The sequence below is a fragment of the Convolutriloba macropyga genome, chromosome 11, assembly GCF_964194025.1.
Source record: "Convolutriloba macropyga chromosome 11, txConMacr16.3, whole genome shotgun sequence".
NCBI classification, from domain to species: Eukaryota; Metazoa; Xenacoelomorpha; order Acoela; family Convolutidae; genus Convolutriloba; species Convolutriloba macropyga.
Genome location: NC_134478.1, coordinates 9,494,476 through 9,513,396, shown reverse-complemented (window position 1 = coordinate 9,513,396; position 18,921 = coordinate 9,494,476). Strand labels below are relative to the sequence as shown.

General features: G+C 34.8%; 1 protein-coding gene across 2 annotated transcripts in view; it reads left to right on the top strand.

The window, feature by feature from the left end:
• The window catches only part of LOC142349582 (uncharacterized), a 140,591-nt gene that overhangs the window by 34,049 nt on the left and 87,621 nt on the right, over positions 1–18,921 (top strand). The window lies entirely within an intron of this gene.

Genomic DNA, 18,921 nt, shown 5'->3' with positions numbered 1-18,921 from the left:
TAGAAATAGTACAGAGTAGAAGTACAGCTGTTCCGGCTATCCCTGGCCACGTACGCTCAACTCCATTCCAGGACATTCCATAGATAATGTTGGATACGACGAGGAATGCTCTTTTCACATAGGGAGCTCCACTCTGTAGCCTCTCAACAGCGTCCCCGTTCACTTCCTTGTAAATGCTGCAGGTCCTCTTCATATTTCCCGAGCACTGTGATGATAGAAGTTGGCCCTCCTGTATAGTTAGTTCTGTGTGCAATCTTGAAGGAACCTTGTGTGGACGAGAACGCAAAGAGATTGCTTCGTTTCGCAGTTGTTAAGGCCACTATCAGTCCAAGTAAAAAGTGTTCCCGGGTCGCGGAACCAATGTAAACTCAGTAAAGAACTGTAGTCCGGAAAGCTCTTTGAATTTAACTGTATAATCGACATATAGCAACGTATAGTAAAGGAACAACGTATAATTGTAACGTACAAGCATTAGCGATGATCATAGCAACAAGTGAAAGCTTAGACGGCAAGGTTTTTTCGATGCTCTTTTACTGGTTTTTTGTCTGATGCCATTGACGTCAAAATCAGTTCGTATTCAATCGGCAATTGTCTAGAAAACCTAAAAATATTGAGCCGAAAACCAGCTTAATCGATACATATCATGGTTATATTTACTTAAAATTAGGTTAAATGAACTTTTTCGGAACTTTCTACGTATTTCAGAACGTATTTAAATCTTATTTGGAACGATTTATATGCACATTTGAATACTCGATTCTGATTGGCTAATAATATCTCGCTTACTTATTTACTTCGTAACACTTTTTGTGCAACACGATGGACTTTAATTTCGTTTCAATAAAAATTCAATCCTTTTTTGGCGTTAAGTTTTTGAAAAATAGTTAAAACTTTCACAAATGCGGTCTTAAAATTTTTTTTGACCATTTTTTGCAAAATGTTCCGATGTTTCGTATTTTCTCTATTTTACATTTTTTGAGTTCTCATCAAGAGGATAGATCTTCGTATCGTATGGCTCGTTATCTTTGCTATGTCTCGAATGCTTAATAATGAAATGTATTCGTTTTTCTTGATTTTTCAAATTTGATTTTTAGCTTTCAAAAATCAATGTCATTTTGTTACGGTGTTCCTTACATTGTGTCCATACTCTTCACATTCTAGTTAGTATCATTCTATCTTCGGGCTGGCACCTACATTTATTTTCGGTATATTAATTTTGTCAGTTGTTAAAAAATTGAATGATTTCAGCTTTTTCTAAGATTTTGGTCATTTCTCTGGTTTGCAATTGACTTCATTCAACAAGACATTACTGAGAGTCTGCTAGCAAGACTTTTCCAAAACATCCACTTATTAATGGTTACTGCAACTTTCTTCCGGCCTTGGTTTCAATTTAAACGATTATTTGCCTTTGAATATTCCTCTGCTGCTTATGTCTTTTCTATGATCAATTTAATTTTTGAATTAGTATGAAATCATGTTATCTAGCGTATGTACATGGAAGAGTTAAATGCTCTTTTTTTTCTTAATTGCAGTGATTAGAAGTGTAATTGTAGTGGTTTTCTGATTCTTAACTTTGAGCATTCTTTTTTGAAAAGATTTAACTTAGTTTCTAAGATTATTATCTGCCGTTTGCTTTCGCGATTTTTTGAGATTAGAATCATGAATTAATTATTTGAGGGCAATTGATAGCCCTATCAGCTTTTTCAGCCTCATTATTTTGACCATGTTAATTGTTTCGGACTTTTTTAACGTCACCAAACGTTTTCAGTAATATAAAACTTTGCTGCGTTTTGTTGCTCTTGGTGACAGTGGTTTAAGTCACCAAATTTTAGATCAGTCCTGGGGAGGTAATGAGTTAATAGTTTAATACAAATGGTAATGGCTTCTGCTGTTTTGGTTTTGAAGTTCTGACGCTTCGAGTCGCTTCCGGAATTCTTTCGGCAATGTTTTTTGTTTCGTCGTCTGACGCTCTTTTTTCGTTTTACATTTGTTCACACCTCAAAGCTGAAAAGTCTAATTTTCTGAATGAATTCTTCCTCTCACTAACTGCTTTTGCGCGCTTGACGTCATTTCTCTCTCTCGCTCTCTCTAGCAAAAGTTTTTTGCCTGATTTGATTTTGATCATAGGTGACTTACCTCACTCAATAAAAATGACTTCTGCACTTTAAAATTTAAGTTTATTTTGAATTAGTTTAAGGTCAAAGGAACTTTTGTGTAATAAGGGTCCCTAATGAAAAGGCTTCTGCGCAATGATTTTTAACAAGCTTTATAAATTTATCGTTTAATTTTTTTTACATAGCTTTTTGAGCGGCGTCGATAACTTTTTCAACTTATATCTGTATCCGTTTCTATCTCTATAATGCGGCACGCAAGTCTATTCTTTGGCAGCTATTCCGGCAATCTGCCGGCTATGTTTGTTTAATTGCTCCCTTATTTTTTGCTGTCCCTAAGGAGAATTTTTTGGCTATTTGCGTGATCGATAGACCTCACTCAATAAAATAATTTTAATTTAAATTAGTTTACGAAAAAGAAAAGTCAAAGAAATTCATAAGCCTTAAAAAGTCCTGAAATTAAATTGCCGATCAAGTCCCTATCAATTTATTGCCGATAAATTTTTAAATATTAGACGTCATCTACTCGAACTGCTCGTATTTAGGTGCTTTCCTTTTCCTTTTAAATTCATTTGACACTTCGTTCGCGTTTTCGTTTCACGTTTGACTGCCATCACAATGTTCACGTTCGACTTACCCCACTAACCGTTTAACCATTTTCAGAGAGAATGTTTACGTAAGGCATTTTGACTTCTGTTTAACAGCTGCCGTCAGCCTATGCTGGCGCTCTTATTTTAAGAATGCGTTTCAACCTTCCATACTTTTTCGTTTTACGCAACTTACGATTCTCACGCGAGATATCTAACATACTTGGATCACTGTTTCAACTGAATTGAGATTAGAATTCACTCAAACAAGTGTACCAATATAGTGAATACAGCTATTCTCAAAAGGGGCAAATTCAAAAGGAACGGAATTAAACGATAAATCCCGGCTATTATGTGATAGTACAATAGGTTATCAGAGACCATTAGCTGACATTGTGTTAAGCTTAATAGCCTTCAATTTAGAAGTTGATTTAAGGTTATTTGTGTAATCATCTATCTGAAACTGCACACAAAAGTAGACTATCTACTTTCCGGCAAGCTGCTTGCTATGATATCACTGTTTTGCTCTTGATTTTTGGTCGAAGACGGGGGCGACCAATAGTTTTTATTATTTCGGAGTGCTCTGTTTTTCAAACAACATGATTGCTTTTTTAATAGCCGCACAGCGATAGCTGGGGCTATTATTGGCCTTCTCTTGATTTTTTACAATTCAACGAATTTGAATAGTATTGGGGCGCTGTCTTTTTTTTTAAGATCTGTTCACACATTTTCATGATTTTTGAAGTCAAATTGGAGTAGTGATTTTGGTCACGCCGAAACAGGAAGTGGAGCGAAAAAGCGAGTGGTTTTGCGGCGTGAATTTTTGCGCTCTAATTTTAAAGTAGAGTGCGAAAATGGTGTTTGAACCGAAGTGGCGAATTCGGTTTCTCGGTAGTGGTTTTTTTATAGCTGCGAAGCTGTAAGCTGAGCGTAGCTATATTGCGGTGCTCTTGGTTTTTTTTGTTTCGTCGTCTGACGCTTCATTTTCGTTTTACATTTGTTCTAGAACATTCTGTCTCGTCACTGCTTAAATGGCTTTTTCGCGCTTGATTTCACGCTTTCTGCGTGACCTAAATTGCGGTTATTCAGAAACAGAATCTGTTCCTAAAACAAAATTGATTGTAAGAAAACAGATTGTATGGTCCGACAGCCGAGTGGTTAAGGCGACTGGCTGTTAATCCGGAGATCGCCGGTTCGAGACGCGGCAGGGAAACTTTTTTTGCACCCAAAAACAACCTCCTTTGAAATAAACTTGTAAGTTTTATAGGCGGCGGCGATAACTATTATCAACTCACTTCTGTATCTTTTTCCATCTGTATTTTACGGCACGCAAGTCTATTTCGCAGCTATTCCGGCAATCTGCCGGCTATGTTTGTTCACATGCGGCATTTTCACTTTGATTTTTACTGTTTTTTCTATTTTTTGGATCGGTTTTTTTCTAAATGGTTTTCCCAATCCATTCACAGCTCATTCTAGGCCTAATTTTTTTGTTTGAATTAAATTTTAATTTCTCGCTAGTGGTTTTTTTGTTCACATGCGGCATTTTGACATTGATTTTCTGTTTTCTTAATTTTTTATCTGATTTTTTTAAAATGGTTTTCTCAATTCACTCATAGTCCATTCTAGGGCTAGTTTTTCTGTTTAGTCAATGAAAATTCTTTGAATTGTACGTCAGGACTTGTCCTGCTATGTTTTTTTTAAGATCTGTTCACACATTTTCATGATTTTTGAAGTCAAATTGGAGTAGTGATTTTGATCATGCCAAAACGATGTGGAGCGAAAAAGCGAGTGGTTTTGCGGCGTGAAGTTTTTCCGCTCTAATTTTAAAGTGGCATGAGAAAACAAAGTGTTTGAACAAAAATTCGGTTTCTCGGTAGTGGTTGTTTGTTCACACGCGGCAATTTCACTCTGATTTTTGCTGTTTTTTCGATTTTTTGGATCGGTTTTTTTCTAAATGGTTTTCCCAATCCATTCACAGCTCATTCTAGGCCTAATTTTTTTGTTTGAATTAAATTTTAATTTCTCGCTAGTGGTTTTTTGTTCACATGCGGCATTTTGACATTGATTTTCTGTTTTCTTAATATTTTATCTGATTTTTTTAAAATGGTTTTCTCAATTCACTCATAGTCCATTCTAGGGCTAGTTTTTCTGTTTAGTCAATGAAAATTCTTTGAATTGTACGTCAGGACTTGTCCTGCTATGTTTTTTTTAAGATCTGTTCACACATTTTCATGATTTTTGAAGTCAAATTGGAGTAGTGATTTTGATCATGCCAAAACGATGTGGAGCGAAAAAGCGAGTGGTTTTGCGGCGTGAAGTTTTTCCGCTCTAATTTTAAAGTGGCGTGAGAAAACAAAGTGTTTGAACAAAAATTCGGTTTCTCGGTAGTGGTTTTTTGTTCACACGCGGCAATTTCACTCTGATTTTTGCTGTTTTTTCGATTTTTTGGATCGGTTTTTTTCTAAATGGTTTTCCCAATCCATTCACAGCTCATTCTAGGCCTAATTTTTTTGTTTGAATTAAATTTTAATTTCTCGCTAGTGGTTTTTTTTGTTCACATTCGGCATTTTGACATTGATTTTCTGTTTTCTTAATTTTTTATCTGATTTTTTTAAAATGGTTTTCTCAATTCACTCATAGTCCATTCTAGGGCTAGTTTTTCTGTTTAGTCAATGAAAATTCTTTGAATTGTACGTCAGGACTTGTCCTGCTATGTTTTTTTTAAGATCTGTTCACACATTTTCATGATTTTTGAAGTCAAATTGGAGTAGTGATTTTGATCATGCCAAAACGATGTGGAGCGAAAAAGCGAGTGGTTTTGTGGCGTGAAGTTTTTCCGCTCTAATTTTAAAGTGGCGTGAGAAAACAAAGTGTTTGAACAAAAATTCGGTTTCTCGGTAGTGGTTTTTTGTTCACACGCGGCAATTTCACTCTGATTTTTGCTGTTTTTTCGATTTTTTGGATCGGATTTTTTTCTAAATGGTTTTTTCCAAGCCATTCACAGCTCATTCTAGGCCTAGTTTTTTGTTTGAATTATTTTTTTTTCTCGCTAGTGGTTTTTTTTGTTCACATTCGGAATTTTGACATTGATTTTCTGTTTTCGTAATTTTTTATCTGATTTTTTAAAATGGTTTTCTCAATTCACTCATAGTCCATTCTAGGGCTAGTTTTTCTGTTTAGTCAATGAAAATTCTTTGAATTGTACGTCAGAACTTGTCCTGCTATGTTTTTTTTTAATTCGTCGTCTCCATCGATGATTCTTACGACCTGACTTCTTGGAGTTGACTTTTTGGAATTGACTTTTTCACCAACTTCTATTGATTTGCAGTTAAAATTTGTGCGCGTGACGTCATTTCTGCTTTTAGGCCTATTGCATGACTTACCTCACTCAAAAAAATGTCTCCTGAACTCACTTATGGAACTTTAAATTTTGTGAACATTTTAGTTAAAGGTCAATAGTGTGCATCTAAGTAGTCCCAAACTTATACGCCCTAATTCTTGAGTATTAGTCTTGAGTTTTTGATTTCGAATATCAATTTGGAAAAAGCTCTCTGAGCACATTTTCCTTATAGACCGTATGTGTCATAAAATTGACAGTCCGAATCTATCCCTAGTGGTCTATTAAAGGACTGGTGGACGATCTCTTATTTCTTTGGTTGTTTCAGTTCATGGAAGGCCACAAGCGTCTATCGCGGCTATTTTCCGGCAATCTGCCGGCTATGTTCTATTTCGCTGTTTTTTCGTCTTCTCACTTAGTCGCTCTAACGATGTTTCCCATCGTGTTTCTAGTCATAACCAATTTAACCTATTTAACGGTTGCAGCTGATAGTTGAAGAATTTTAGGACTTTCCATTAAATATTATTCAATAATTCTATTTTGCCCGTTTAGTTGTTTTTTTTTGTTGCTATATCTTTTAGTATAGTAATGTTTGACTTTTTCTAATGAAGCATAACTGAACCTATTTAATGCTTTCAGTTGATCGTTAAACTTTTTTAATAGCCGCCGTCAGCCTCTCAAACGGCTATTATTTAGAAGCTCTCCTTCTTTACAATTCAAAGAATTTGAATTGTATTGGGGCGCTTTCTTTTTTTAAGATCTGTTCACACATTTTTATGATTTTTGAAGTCAAATTGGAGTAGTGATTTTGGTCACGCCGAAACAGGAAGTGGAGCAAAAAAGCGAGTGGCTTTGCGGCGTGAAATTTTTTCGCTCTAAATTTAAAGTAGAGTGAGAAAATGGTGTTTGAACAAAAATTCGGTTTCTCGGTAGTGGTTTTTTGTTCACATGCGGCAATTTCACTTCGATTTTTACTGTTTTTTTAATATTTTGGATCTGATTTTTTTCTTATTGGTTTTCCAATCTATTTATAGTTCATTCTAGGTCTATTTTTTTGTTTAAACCAAATTTCAGTTTTCGCTAGAGGTTTTTCTTTGTTCACATGCTGCATTTGAACTTTGATTTACTGTTTTTTAAGAAAATTTTTGATCTAGTTTTTTTAAATGGTTTTCCCAGTTCATTCATAGTCCCTAATAGGTCTAGTCTTTTGTTTAGTCAATGAAAATTCTTTCAATTGTACGTCAGGGCTTATCCTATTTTTTAATGCGCTTTTCCTTTTGATCGCGTTTTTCGTATTACATAAGTCACGACTTTCACGTTTGACTTCAGACTTACCTCACTCACTGTTTCAACTGAATGGTTTTTAAATCCATTCACTCAATGAATTACCCAAGATAGTGAATACAGTCAAGGTCAAAAAGAGCAAAATAAAAAAAGACGGGATAAACCGATCAAGCCCGGTCATAAAGTCATCGATAATTATGTTTCTACCGATCGATGTATTCCCCGAGGAAGACATATGGGTGTTATCATTTGCAATCCTTTCTAAAGAATAATTTTAAAGCTAAGTTTTTTTTACACAATTTTGTTTAACTCGGGAATATTAATGGCTGTGTAGTAATCGCGGAAGCTATTATTGAAACTGTACGTCGAATTAGAAAGAACACTTTTTGACACTGAAATAGAAAAAAAGTTGGTCAAATTATCTCTTCTTTTTTTCTTTTTCTGTTCCAATCCTTATGTGCATCACGGGGCTATTTTCCCGCAATCTGACGGCTATGGTTGTAACTTTGGTCATGTTTTTTAAAAAATTTCAGTGAATTGTTCAGTTTTCACTCTGGCTAATTTTGTCATCTCGGCATATAATCCAATAATGACACGTGGGATTTTTTTAAATTGCTATCAAAAGAAGTTTCAAGCAGTTATTGTAAATATGTGTCTCTTTTTGCTCGGCCGTTATCTTTTAAGACATTGTTCTATTTCAACCTCTTGTGACTTTTTTACGCTTGACTTCTTGTTTTTTTTGCTTGGCCTAAATAGCTGTTATTAAGAAATTTAAGCTGCATTGCAAAAATAAATGTGATTGTAAGCTAGGAGCTCATAAGGCCCAGAAACTCGAGTTGTTAGTGCTTGAGTCAGTCGAGGACGCAGGAGGGTGAGGGTTCGAATCCCTCCCTAGTCAGATTGTTTGCAACCATAAAGGAAATTTTTTCTTTGCTACAATCCCCTCTGAATTAAATAGTGCCGCCTGGGCTTCGAGAGAAATTTGTCCGTCAGTCGGTTTAAGTTCTCTTTTACCACAGTTAGTTGATTTTTAACAGTTTGACAGTGTTTTTTAGTAATACATAAGCGTTTTTCAGTTATGCTTTTATTGTGGCATTCAATAGTTTTCATGCTTAAGCACCATTTGTTTCGGGACTGATTGTTTTTTGTTTACTATTTCCACTGTTGTTGTTTTTTTTTGCCACGTCCCTTATAGTGCTTGATATTAAGATTATGTGCTTAACGTTAAACAGTTTGATGCGCTTAAAGTTTTCAGTATATAGTCACTGATTTAATGACTTCCACTTCATAAAAATTGGATTTCTTCTGTTGAAAATTGGCTTTTGCTCTGATGTTTTAATTTTGTTTGCGGAATTATTTGCTCTGCTGAGAAATATATGAAAATGCTCGATCGATTCTTCTTTTGTCTGTTTCGTTGTGCGTAGCATATATCGGTCGAATGTGATATCTCTTGATCTAAAGAAAAGCCTGCTCCATGATAAGCCAAAGTTCTACTGAAGTTAGGATATTCATTCTAAGGTGCGAATTTCGGCTACTAACAATTCTCCTCCCTTCAGTTCCAATGCTGAGGTATATTACAGGGACAGTTTTTCGGTCTGCTTGGTTCAAGGGCTTATAACCCTATATTATTCCGATTTTCATTTGACGTTGATAAGTTTTCCCAGTTCATCTTTGACTCTGCATTACGAGCTAGTCTCTCGCGTTCTGATTGTGCTGATGATCGTTGAATGGTGTCTTTCCGGTTAAACTTGTTCTGGCTGAGAGCCGAGTAGAGTGTCTAGAATTATGTTTCCCTTCGCTAGAAGAGCTAACTTTAACTGAATCTGTCATTTCTCCCGTTTGAGAGGAGGATCCGAGCTTGGTTTCTCCCAAAAGGTCTCGATGCCTAAAGGGGTCCGTTTGTGAGAAGCTGATTGCGCCATATCGTACACAAACAGATTTTTGTACTTTGCTTGAGGTTCGAATTAGCTTTCGGTTATTACGAATGATGTTTCGCTCAGCGCGTACGCTTTACAAATTCTAGTAGAATGATTCACTAGGCGAGTTGCCCAGTTAAATCTTGTCTGCTAAACTTGAAGATGAAGGCGACTTGCAGAATTAAATGAATGAAATAGAGCAAGTATACATAAGCAGCAAAAATAAGAGAATGAATCTTCAAGAGATACCTAAGTCACGAACAATATAAACAATAGACATTTTAACAACAAACAATTAAGTGCATCATTAAATTAAGTACATCGTATATGAATTTTTTTTGCACTAGATTAAATTAGGTTACTATGCACATCTCTCAAGGGAAGTATGCAGCATTTATTTTGCTTTTTGGTCTTTTTATGCAATGTTTCTGGCTTATCATTTTTTCCGTTCCGCCATTTGACTTTTTTGTCGATTGGCCATTTCGCGATTTGCTCTCTTTCCTAATACTAGGCAGCTGATTTAATTTGGCGGTATTTCATCTCTAATAGTCAGATGAAAGAATCATTTAAATTGGCATTTTTCACTTCTAAATTTAGTGGTGGCCTGAAAGCTCCAATAACATCACTTGTAGCGTCTTTGTGTGTTATCTATGCTACTATCCCGGATGAAATTAATTCGACGTCCTGCCAGTGTTCGTGAGCAGTTCGTCCAAAGTTAGTCGGTCTGTTATAAAATTTTAGGCGAAAAAAATCGGCATACAAAAGGGGAACACTTTTGTCAGAGGTGTGAAATATGACGTTGTCGTAATCCCTGCTTTTTTCCTTTTTTTCCACTTTGGGTGGTTAACTATGTATTTTGTCTGTTTTTTCGAGCTGTCGTATGATTTCTTGGCAGTTATTTGACATTATGGTATGTATGCTTTTACTAGAGAGAATATGACTTGTTTTCAGGTGCCATAGTGTATCAGATCTCTTTTTCTGCTGAACAGCTGTAGGACAAAGAATTCAAATTTTATTGGGGCGCTGTCTTTTTTTATAGCTGCGAAGCTGTAAGCTGAGCGAAGCTATATTGCGGTGCTCTTGGTTTTTTTACAATTCAAAGAATTTGAATTGTATTGGGGCGCTGTCTTTTTTACGACTCGAAGAGGAGTATTGGAGAAGTCCTTTTTTTTAATCAATTTATTGGAGTGATTTTTGAAGCGGGAAATGAAACGCGTGAAAAAATTTGGAGTGATTTTGGTGCTGAACAAAAGTGAAGAGCGGAGCGAAAAGAGAGTGGTTTTTGTTCATACCGCTGTTTTTGAGAGAGCGAGAAATTGATGTGTGAAAAAATTTTCTCTAAGCGAGCGAAATTTTTTTGTTCACGTGCGGCATTTAAAAGCAGATTTTTGCAACTTTTGATGGTTATAAGGTTTGATTATGATATTGTATTAGTTTTAGGTCTGTTTTGATAGGAATTGAAGGTTTCAAGTATTTAATTTGATTTTTAATGCTAATTTGGAGATTTTTGATCAGTTTTGTTGATTTTTAGACGAAATTTAATGATTTTTTACCTGTTTTTTGTTTTACTGCTTTAAGTGGGATTTGAATAGAAGCTTTTTACTTAAGGAATTGTCAGATAACAATTGATTAAAGTTTTGTGGGTATAAATCATTTTTATCTTAGGAAAAATGACAGAAAAATTGAGAAATTTTAAACCATTTTTCTCATTTTTTGCAGTTTTTCTTTTTTAATCTTACACAAGCTTCTTACCCACCCTATTATAACTTGCCCATTGTCTTGCGGGTACTTCATTGCTCTAATTGCAAGCGAACCTTATTCGGTTTTATGTTTCCTTGTACTATTAAAAAAAACGCATTTAGTTTTTATAGTTTTTTGTTCAATTTGTTTTTGTATGCCGTTTCTATTCTTCCTTAATTTCTTTATGGCATCTGCGGAGGTTTAGGGTTCACAATAGTTGTTCTAGTTGTTTAGTAATAAGTATGAGCAGTTTTGGATATGAATTTTTTTTTGAGAAATATGACAAAAAAAGGCGAAAATTGGAACTATTTTTCTTACTTTTTTGGCAGTTTTTCGGGGTTTTCTGTTTTTTAGACAGTTTCTTAGCCTATTATGAATTTCCTATTGTTTTGCGAGCATCTGGACACCCTATTGGCTGAAAAGATTTTTTCTTTGGATTTATATGCTTTTGTAATATTAAAAAAAATTACTAAATTTTTCCAGTTTTTTAGTGCAAGTTGTTTTTAAGAGCTTTTTTAAATAATTTGGCTTCAAGTGTTTTTAAAACATTCGCTTAAGTGATTTTAGTAAGTACTAGTTGTTCTGATGAAGTAATTTTGGCAGGGATTGTTATTTCGGGATCTCATTTTATAACAAAATTTGATCAGATGTTTTTTTCAGATTTTAACAGGTTTGATTTTTTGTTTTTACTTTTTTGTTTTATGGTTTGATTTCGAGATAATCAGAAATCAGTGGAGGCCAAATTTTTCTTATGAGTAGTTGGATGGCGATTAAATGGATTTTCACTTCGAGTCGTTTCCGGAATTCTTCCGGCTATGTTTTTTTTTTAAGATCTGTTCACACATTTTCATGATTTTTGAAGTCAAATTGGAGTAGTGATTTTGGTCACGCCGAAACAGGAAATGGAGCGAAAAAGCGAGTGGTTTTGCGGCGTGAAATTTTTTCGCTCTAATTTTAAAGTAGAGTGAGAATATGGTGTTTGAACAAAAATTCGCTTTATCGGTAGTGATTTTTTGTTCACATGCGGCAATTTCACTTTGATTTTTACTGTTTTTTCGATTTTTTGGATCGGATTTTTTTTCTAAATGGTTTTACCAATCCATTCATAGTCCGTTCTAGGTCTAGTTTTCTGTTTAGTCAATGAAAATTCTTTGAATTGTACCTCAGGACTTGTCCTGCTATGTTTTTTTGTTTCGTCGTCTGACGCTCTTTTTTCGTTTTACATTTGTTCACACAGCAAAGCAGTCAAATTTTCTGAATGACTTCTTCTTCTCACTAACGGAATTTGCGCGCGTGACGTCATTTCTCACTCGCTTTAGTAAAAGTTTTTAGGTTATTTGCGTGATTAGATTTTGATTATACGTGACTTACCTCACTCAATAAAATGACTTATGCACTTTAAAACAGTTTAATTTGAATTTGTTTAAGGTCAAAGGAACTCATATGTGCAGTAAAGTTCCCTAATAAGAAGCTTCTGTGGAATGAATTTTAACACGCTTTATTAATTTATCGCTGAATGTTTTTTACCTAGTTTTTTTGAGCGGCGTTTTTTTTTTTCAATTTAGATCTGTATCTCTTTCTATCTCTATTATATGGCACGCAGGTCTATTCTTTCGCAGCTATTCCGGCAATCTGCCGGCTATGTTTGAGAATGTTAACATTTTTGGTTTTGTCATAAGAAGTCGAGTTGATATGATTTTGATCATACTTTGAACATCTTACAACACTCAACAAATTACTCTCGCTCTTTCAAACCTATGTTAAATTAGAATTAGTTAAAGTTTTGTGAAAGGCTTTGCGAAGTATAATTGAACAAGCAATATCAATTTATTTCTTAAAAGTTTCAACTCATTTCTGTATCTCTTTGGCAGACTGTAAAGAAGTCATTGAACATTGAAAGACCAAATTAAGGGAAATAGGATGCGCTGATAAATCTCAATGTCTGTTTTCAATTCCATTGGGTCAAAATCTTTCCTTGACCCAACGATTCTTGCTATTGGCATCAAGCATTTATTTAGAAGCTACATTTTTATATCAATCGCAGACGACAATAAATCTGAATGCACCTGAATTTGGGACCTTTGTTGTTCGTATTAATAGCCGCGTCCTCAATTCTAGGCGGCTATTATAGCGCTCCTAATTTTTTTTTACAATTCAAAGAATTTGAAGTGTATTGGTGCGCTGTGTTTTTACAATTCAAAGAATTTGAATTGTATTGGGGCGCTGTCTTTTTTTAAGATCTGTTCACACATTTTCATGATTTTTGAAGTCAAATTGGAGTAGTGATTTTGGTCACGCCGAAACAGGAAGTGGAGCAAAAAAGCGAGTGGCTTTGCGGCGTGAAATTTTTTCGCTCTAAATTTAAAGTAGAGTGAGAAAATGGTGTTTGAACAAAAATTCGCTTTCTCGCTAGTGGTTTTTTGTTCACATGCGGCAATTTCACTTTGATTTTTACTGTTTTTCAATTTTTTGGATCGGATTTTTTTCTAAATGGTTTTTCCAATCCATTCATAGTCCGTTTTAGGTCTAGTTTTTTTTAGTCAATGAAAATTCTTTGAATTGTACGTCAGGACTTGTCCTGCTATGTTTTTTTTTTAAGATGTGTTCACACATTTTTCCATGACTTTGATCTTTCAAAACGGGAGAAACAGGTAAAGCCTAGCGGGCATTAAGTTTCATTAGAGGCCCAAAGTGGGCTTAAGTATTCCGTCAAGTGCTTATAGTGGTGCAGCTGCTGGGATGGCCTTAATTTAAGGTTAAAAGGTCATTTTTAGGAGTTTTTGGGCTCAAAATGGTGCAATTTTTCATGTTTTTTGTGATTTTTGTTTTTTTGTTTGATTTGTCATAGGTTGAAGTTTTTAAAAGTTGATGAAGGCCTTTTGTGAAACAAAATTGCTTGTTATGACCATTTTACGAGCTATATGTTTTATTACTACAAACACAAACACACAAAATGATAAAAAAAATTTTTGCAATTTTTTTCAGGTTTTTCTGAAAATTTTTGTCATTTTCTGAGTTTTTTTAGCCCTAGGTGTCAAGAAACCTCCTCTAGGGTTTTATAATGGGTTTGATGATAGGTTAATGCATAGTTTCTTGTGATAATGGAATTGTTTTCAACCTTCTGCCATTATGAATATTAGCTTTTTTGACAAAACTTGCAATTTCTTTCATATTTTTTGACATTTATTGTCGTTATTCAAGTTCTTTGAGTCCCAGGGGCCAGAAAACCTCATTAGGGGTTGGATAATAAGCTACTGAAGAAATTTTAGTAGCCATGGAATAGGTTTCAACTTTTGAATATCACAAATTTTAGCAATTTTTTTGACAAAATTCGCAATTTTTTCGTTTTTGTAAATTTTCATCAGTTTTTCGATTTTTCCAGCTTCAGGGACCAGGTAATCTCCTTGGAGGTTTGTTAATAGGAAAATGCATAGTTTCTAGTAACAATGGAATGGTTTTTAGCATTTTAATGTCTCGAATTTTAGCATTTTTTTAAATAAAATCTGCAATGTTTTAAGGTTTCCTAAAGTTTTTGTCAGTTTTGATTTTCGTCCATTCTCAAGTGTCAAGAAACCTATTCCACGTTCTGATAAAAAGTTACTGCATGGTTTTTAGTTTCAATGGAGTTGTTTTCAACAATTTAACCTTTCGACTTTTAGATGTTTTTTGATAGAGTTTGCAATTTTATGTTTTTTAAAACATTTATTTTATTTATTTTTTCTTGCCTCAGTAGCTGGGTAACCTAATCCAGGGATTAATAGTATGTTATTGAATAGTTGCTAGGGGGCTATTGAATGGCTTTCAACATTTTAATAGATGCAATTTCTATTTTTTGAAGTTTGAAATTTCTAAAAAATATTTCCTATCGATCTATGAGCCAATGACTTTTTAAAGCTTGGAATTGGGTTACTGAATAGTCTCTGGAGACACAGAAATGATTCTCAACATATTTATATCACCATTTTCAGCAACATTTCTTTATAATTTGCAGTTGATTTCTTTTTTTCAAATTTTTTGGTCAATGTCGAGTTAATCTATCTTCAAGGGCCAATGAATAGTTTTGAGGTCTTGCAGATATAATACTGGACCAATTGCAGAAACAAAATTTTGTTTTTAACATATTTTTTTGAAATAGGTATTTTTAAAGGGAGAAAATTTGGGTTTAGGTTTAAAAGCTTCAAGAGTTTTAGCAATGAGTTTTTGTTTAGTTTCTCTATTTTTTTTTATGATTTTTGTGTTCTGGCTGGCGTTGTTCAATTGATCGGCTGGTCAGCTAGAGTACGTCTGAGTTTTTCATTCAATTCTTTGAATTGTATTTCGGGATTTGTCCTGATATGTTTTTTTACTTCGTCTAACAGATTTTTGTTTCGTCTTACCGTGACTTCTTGGAATTGACTTCTTCAATGACTTACCTCACTCAAAAAAATGACTTCTGAGCTCACTTATGAAACTTTAACTTTTATGAACATTTACATATTAAAGGTCAATAGTGTGCATCTAAATAGTGCCAACATATGCCCTAATTCTTGAATATTAGAGTCTTGAGTTTTTGATTTTAAATATTAATTTTGGGATCTTTTCCCTTTGTGCCCCCCCCCAAATATTGCATGTGCATCGGGGGGGGGGGGGGGGGGAATTAATATGCGCCCATTGAGCTGAGAGGGCACAAACGGAAAAGATCCTAATTTTGAAAAGCCCTATTAGGGCTTTCTCCTTATAGAGCTTATGTGTCTCATAAAAATGACAGTCTGAAGCTAATCCAAAAAGTCTAGTTGTCTATTAAAGGACTGGTGGTCGATCTGTCTATTTTATTTCTGTCTATAGGTGTTTCAATTCATGTAACGCCACAGGCGTCTATCGCGGCTTTTTTCCGACAATCTGCGGGCTATGTTCAAAATTTTAAAGTCTATTAGCAGACTTCTTTTCCGTATCTTTTGCTTTTGTTTGCATGCTTCAAATTCATAATTATCAATCACAGCTTTTTGAGAATTTGTTGGTTGTTTTTTATTTGCTCTCAAACGATGTTTGTAGCAATTATATTAATCTTGTCGGTCTTTGTTATTCGATTTTTTGCTTGGCCGATTTTTCGTCTGACGCTTTTGACTTTTCGTCCTCCAAAACGGGATAAACAGGTAGCTCCCAGCGGGCATTAAGTGCTCTTAGAGCCTTTCAGCTGTTTTAGCTCAGACTGTTTTGGAGACATAATGGTGTGAAGGGCGGTTCTTAGAGATTGAAGACACCTCCATTGTTGACCCCCCCTCCCAACAATTGCCCCCCCCCCCCCGCCACCACTTTGTTGCCCCCACCCCACTGTTGCCCACCCCCTCCCTCCCCATCAGCTCCCCGATGCACCCCCCGCCACCACGTTGTTGCCCCCACCCCACTGTTGCTCACCCCCTCCCTCCCCATTAGCAACCCGGTGTACCCCCTTCCCCCCCCCCCCCACCCTTCCCCGTGTCTACTGACGAACAACCGATCGCTAAAAACCAGCAATTTTATACTGATTTTCACAATTTTTTTTCAAGCTTTTTGAAAATTTTTGTCATTTTTTGAGATTTTTAGGTTCTAGTTGTCAAGGAACCTCCTCTAGAATTTTATAATAGGTTACTGCATAGCTTCTAGTGGTAGTGGAATGGTTTCAGCATTTTAACATCACGAAATTTAGCATTTTCTTGACAAAACGTGCAAATTTTTGACATTAATTTTTAGTTATTCACGTGTTTCCAGACACATGGGCCAAAAAAAGTCCTGATAGGTTTGATAATAAGTTACTGAAAAAAAATTGTTTGCCATGGTTTAGTTTTCAACTTTTGAATGACAAACTTTAGCAATTTTTTAATTACTTTTGTTTTCAAGTTTTTGTCAGTTTTTAGGTTTCTCTGGCCTCAAAGGCCGAGGAACCTCCTCTAGGGTTTGACAATAGATTACTAGATTACTGTATAGTTTCTAATTGTAATGGAATGCTTTTCAAGATTTAACACCACGAATTTTAGCTTTTTTTATTACAAAATTTGCGATTTTTCAATATTCCTGTTTTCCAGCCTAACAGGAAATCTGAGTTAGGGTTGATGAGTTACGAGAAAATCTTTTTTGGTCATGGATTAGTTTTCAACTTTTATAATCACAATTATTAGCGGTTTTTTTATGCAACTTGCAGTTTTTTACAAGTTTTTGGAAGTTTTTTTGTCATTTTTGTAAGCTTCTCCAGCCTCAAGAGCCACATAATCTCCTCTAGGAATTGATTATAGGCTACTTCATAGCTTCTAAATGTAATGGGATGTTTTTCAAGATTTTGATATCAGCAACTTTTAGGAAATTTTTGCAATTTTTTTAAGTGATTTGAATCTCTTTGAACTTTTGTCATTTTTTCTGGCACCAGGGTCCGAGGGATCTTCTGCAAGGCTTGATAATAAGCTGTCGCATAGTTTCTAGAACTAATGGAATGGGTATCAATCTTTTAATGACTCCAGCTTTAGCAGTTTTTTTGATAAATTTTCAAATTTTCATATTTGTTATCATGTTCAAATTTATGGTTCTTTATGAGCGAGTGAAACTATTAAAAGCTTGAAATAGGGATAATGGATTATCTCTTGAGACGATAAATTGATTTTGAAGATTTTAATACCTTGAATTTTAGAAACATTTTAAAATTTGCAATTGTTTTCAAAATTTTTGACTTTTTGTCCTCTTCCGAGTTTAATGATCATTACTGGCCAACGAAGCTTTTCAAATCTTTCAGATAGGTTACTTGACATATCTCCGGAGACAAAAAATTGTTTTGAAAATTTTCACTGCAAAATCTGGAAGCTTTTTAAAAATTTTCAATATTTTGCAAATTTTTAAAATATCAGTTATTTGATTTATTTAAAGGCTAGAAAACTAAAGGTCGCAGAGTCGAATCAAGCTAGAGCAAGCCTCACTGAGCCGTGGCTAGCTACTGACAAAGCCAACCGCTCGCCGGTCGTTTGAGAGCAATTCGCCCGACGTTATTCGGTTGTTTTTTTTAGATATGATATAAAGAATTTTAATCAAACCGAGTTATCTTCCAATTATTAAAGCATTCATGAAAGCGATATGTAAGGTTCAATTAAAAATTGTTTGTCAGCCATGTTGTAATTGGTAAGAGTTTCTTTTGAATCAAATTTATTTTAATGTTAAGGTAAAATTTTCCCTTTTCACTGATAGAAAGAGACATGTATGTTGATATTCAACTCTAGGTCAATGAGATGGTAAGAATATAGCACTGACAATTGTCATTGGAGATGAGTTTCATTATCAAGTTTGTTGAAATTGATCTTATGACGCGTTTTAGCGAATGTAGACAGACTCCGCTATGTTAATTTTGTTGTGCTTCCCTGCATCGAGCTTGATCACCAGCTGTTTATTTGTTCATGCGCTTTGTGTAACAAAATTGTTGCAAAATTGACTGAAAGTGGGTAAACAATTATACTACCCTCGTAGAGTTACTATGTTCCGATCGAAGAGGTCCAAATTGAAAAGGCTCTTTTTTTAGCGCAAGATAGGTTAGTGTTCGCTATTTTTATCCAGCTTCCAGTTGCGACGACTCATTGAGTGCTTTTGCTTTTTAATAGCGCCAGCGACTTTCTGAATTGTATCAGTAATAAAGAAATTAGTTTACCACGCTTTCAAAAAGGGCGTGGCTACTATTCCCGGAAAGTTGTAAATCAGTTTTATGTAAATTGTTAAGGAGAGGAATTCATGTCATTCTTAGTCAAAAGTTAATACTTTGAGTCCGCATTTTAGATTGTTGAAGAGTGTTTTCAATGGCTATTATTCTTTTTCATTAGAAAATTTCAATTGTTGCTTGCATCCTCTTCGTTATCAAATTTGTATCGGGTTTCTCCGTTTCGCATTTTGAATTTTTCGATTTTTCCAAGAGAAATATTGAGAAACTTCAAACATGAAGTAACATGTTGGCATGATTG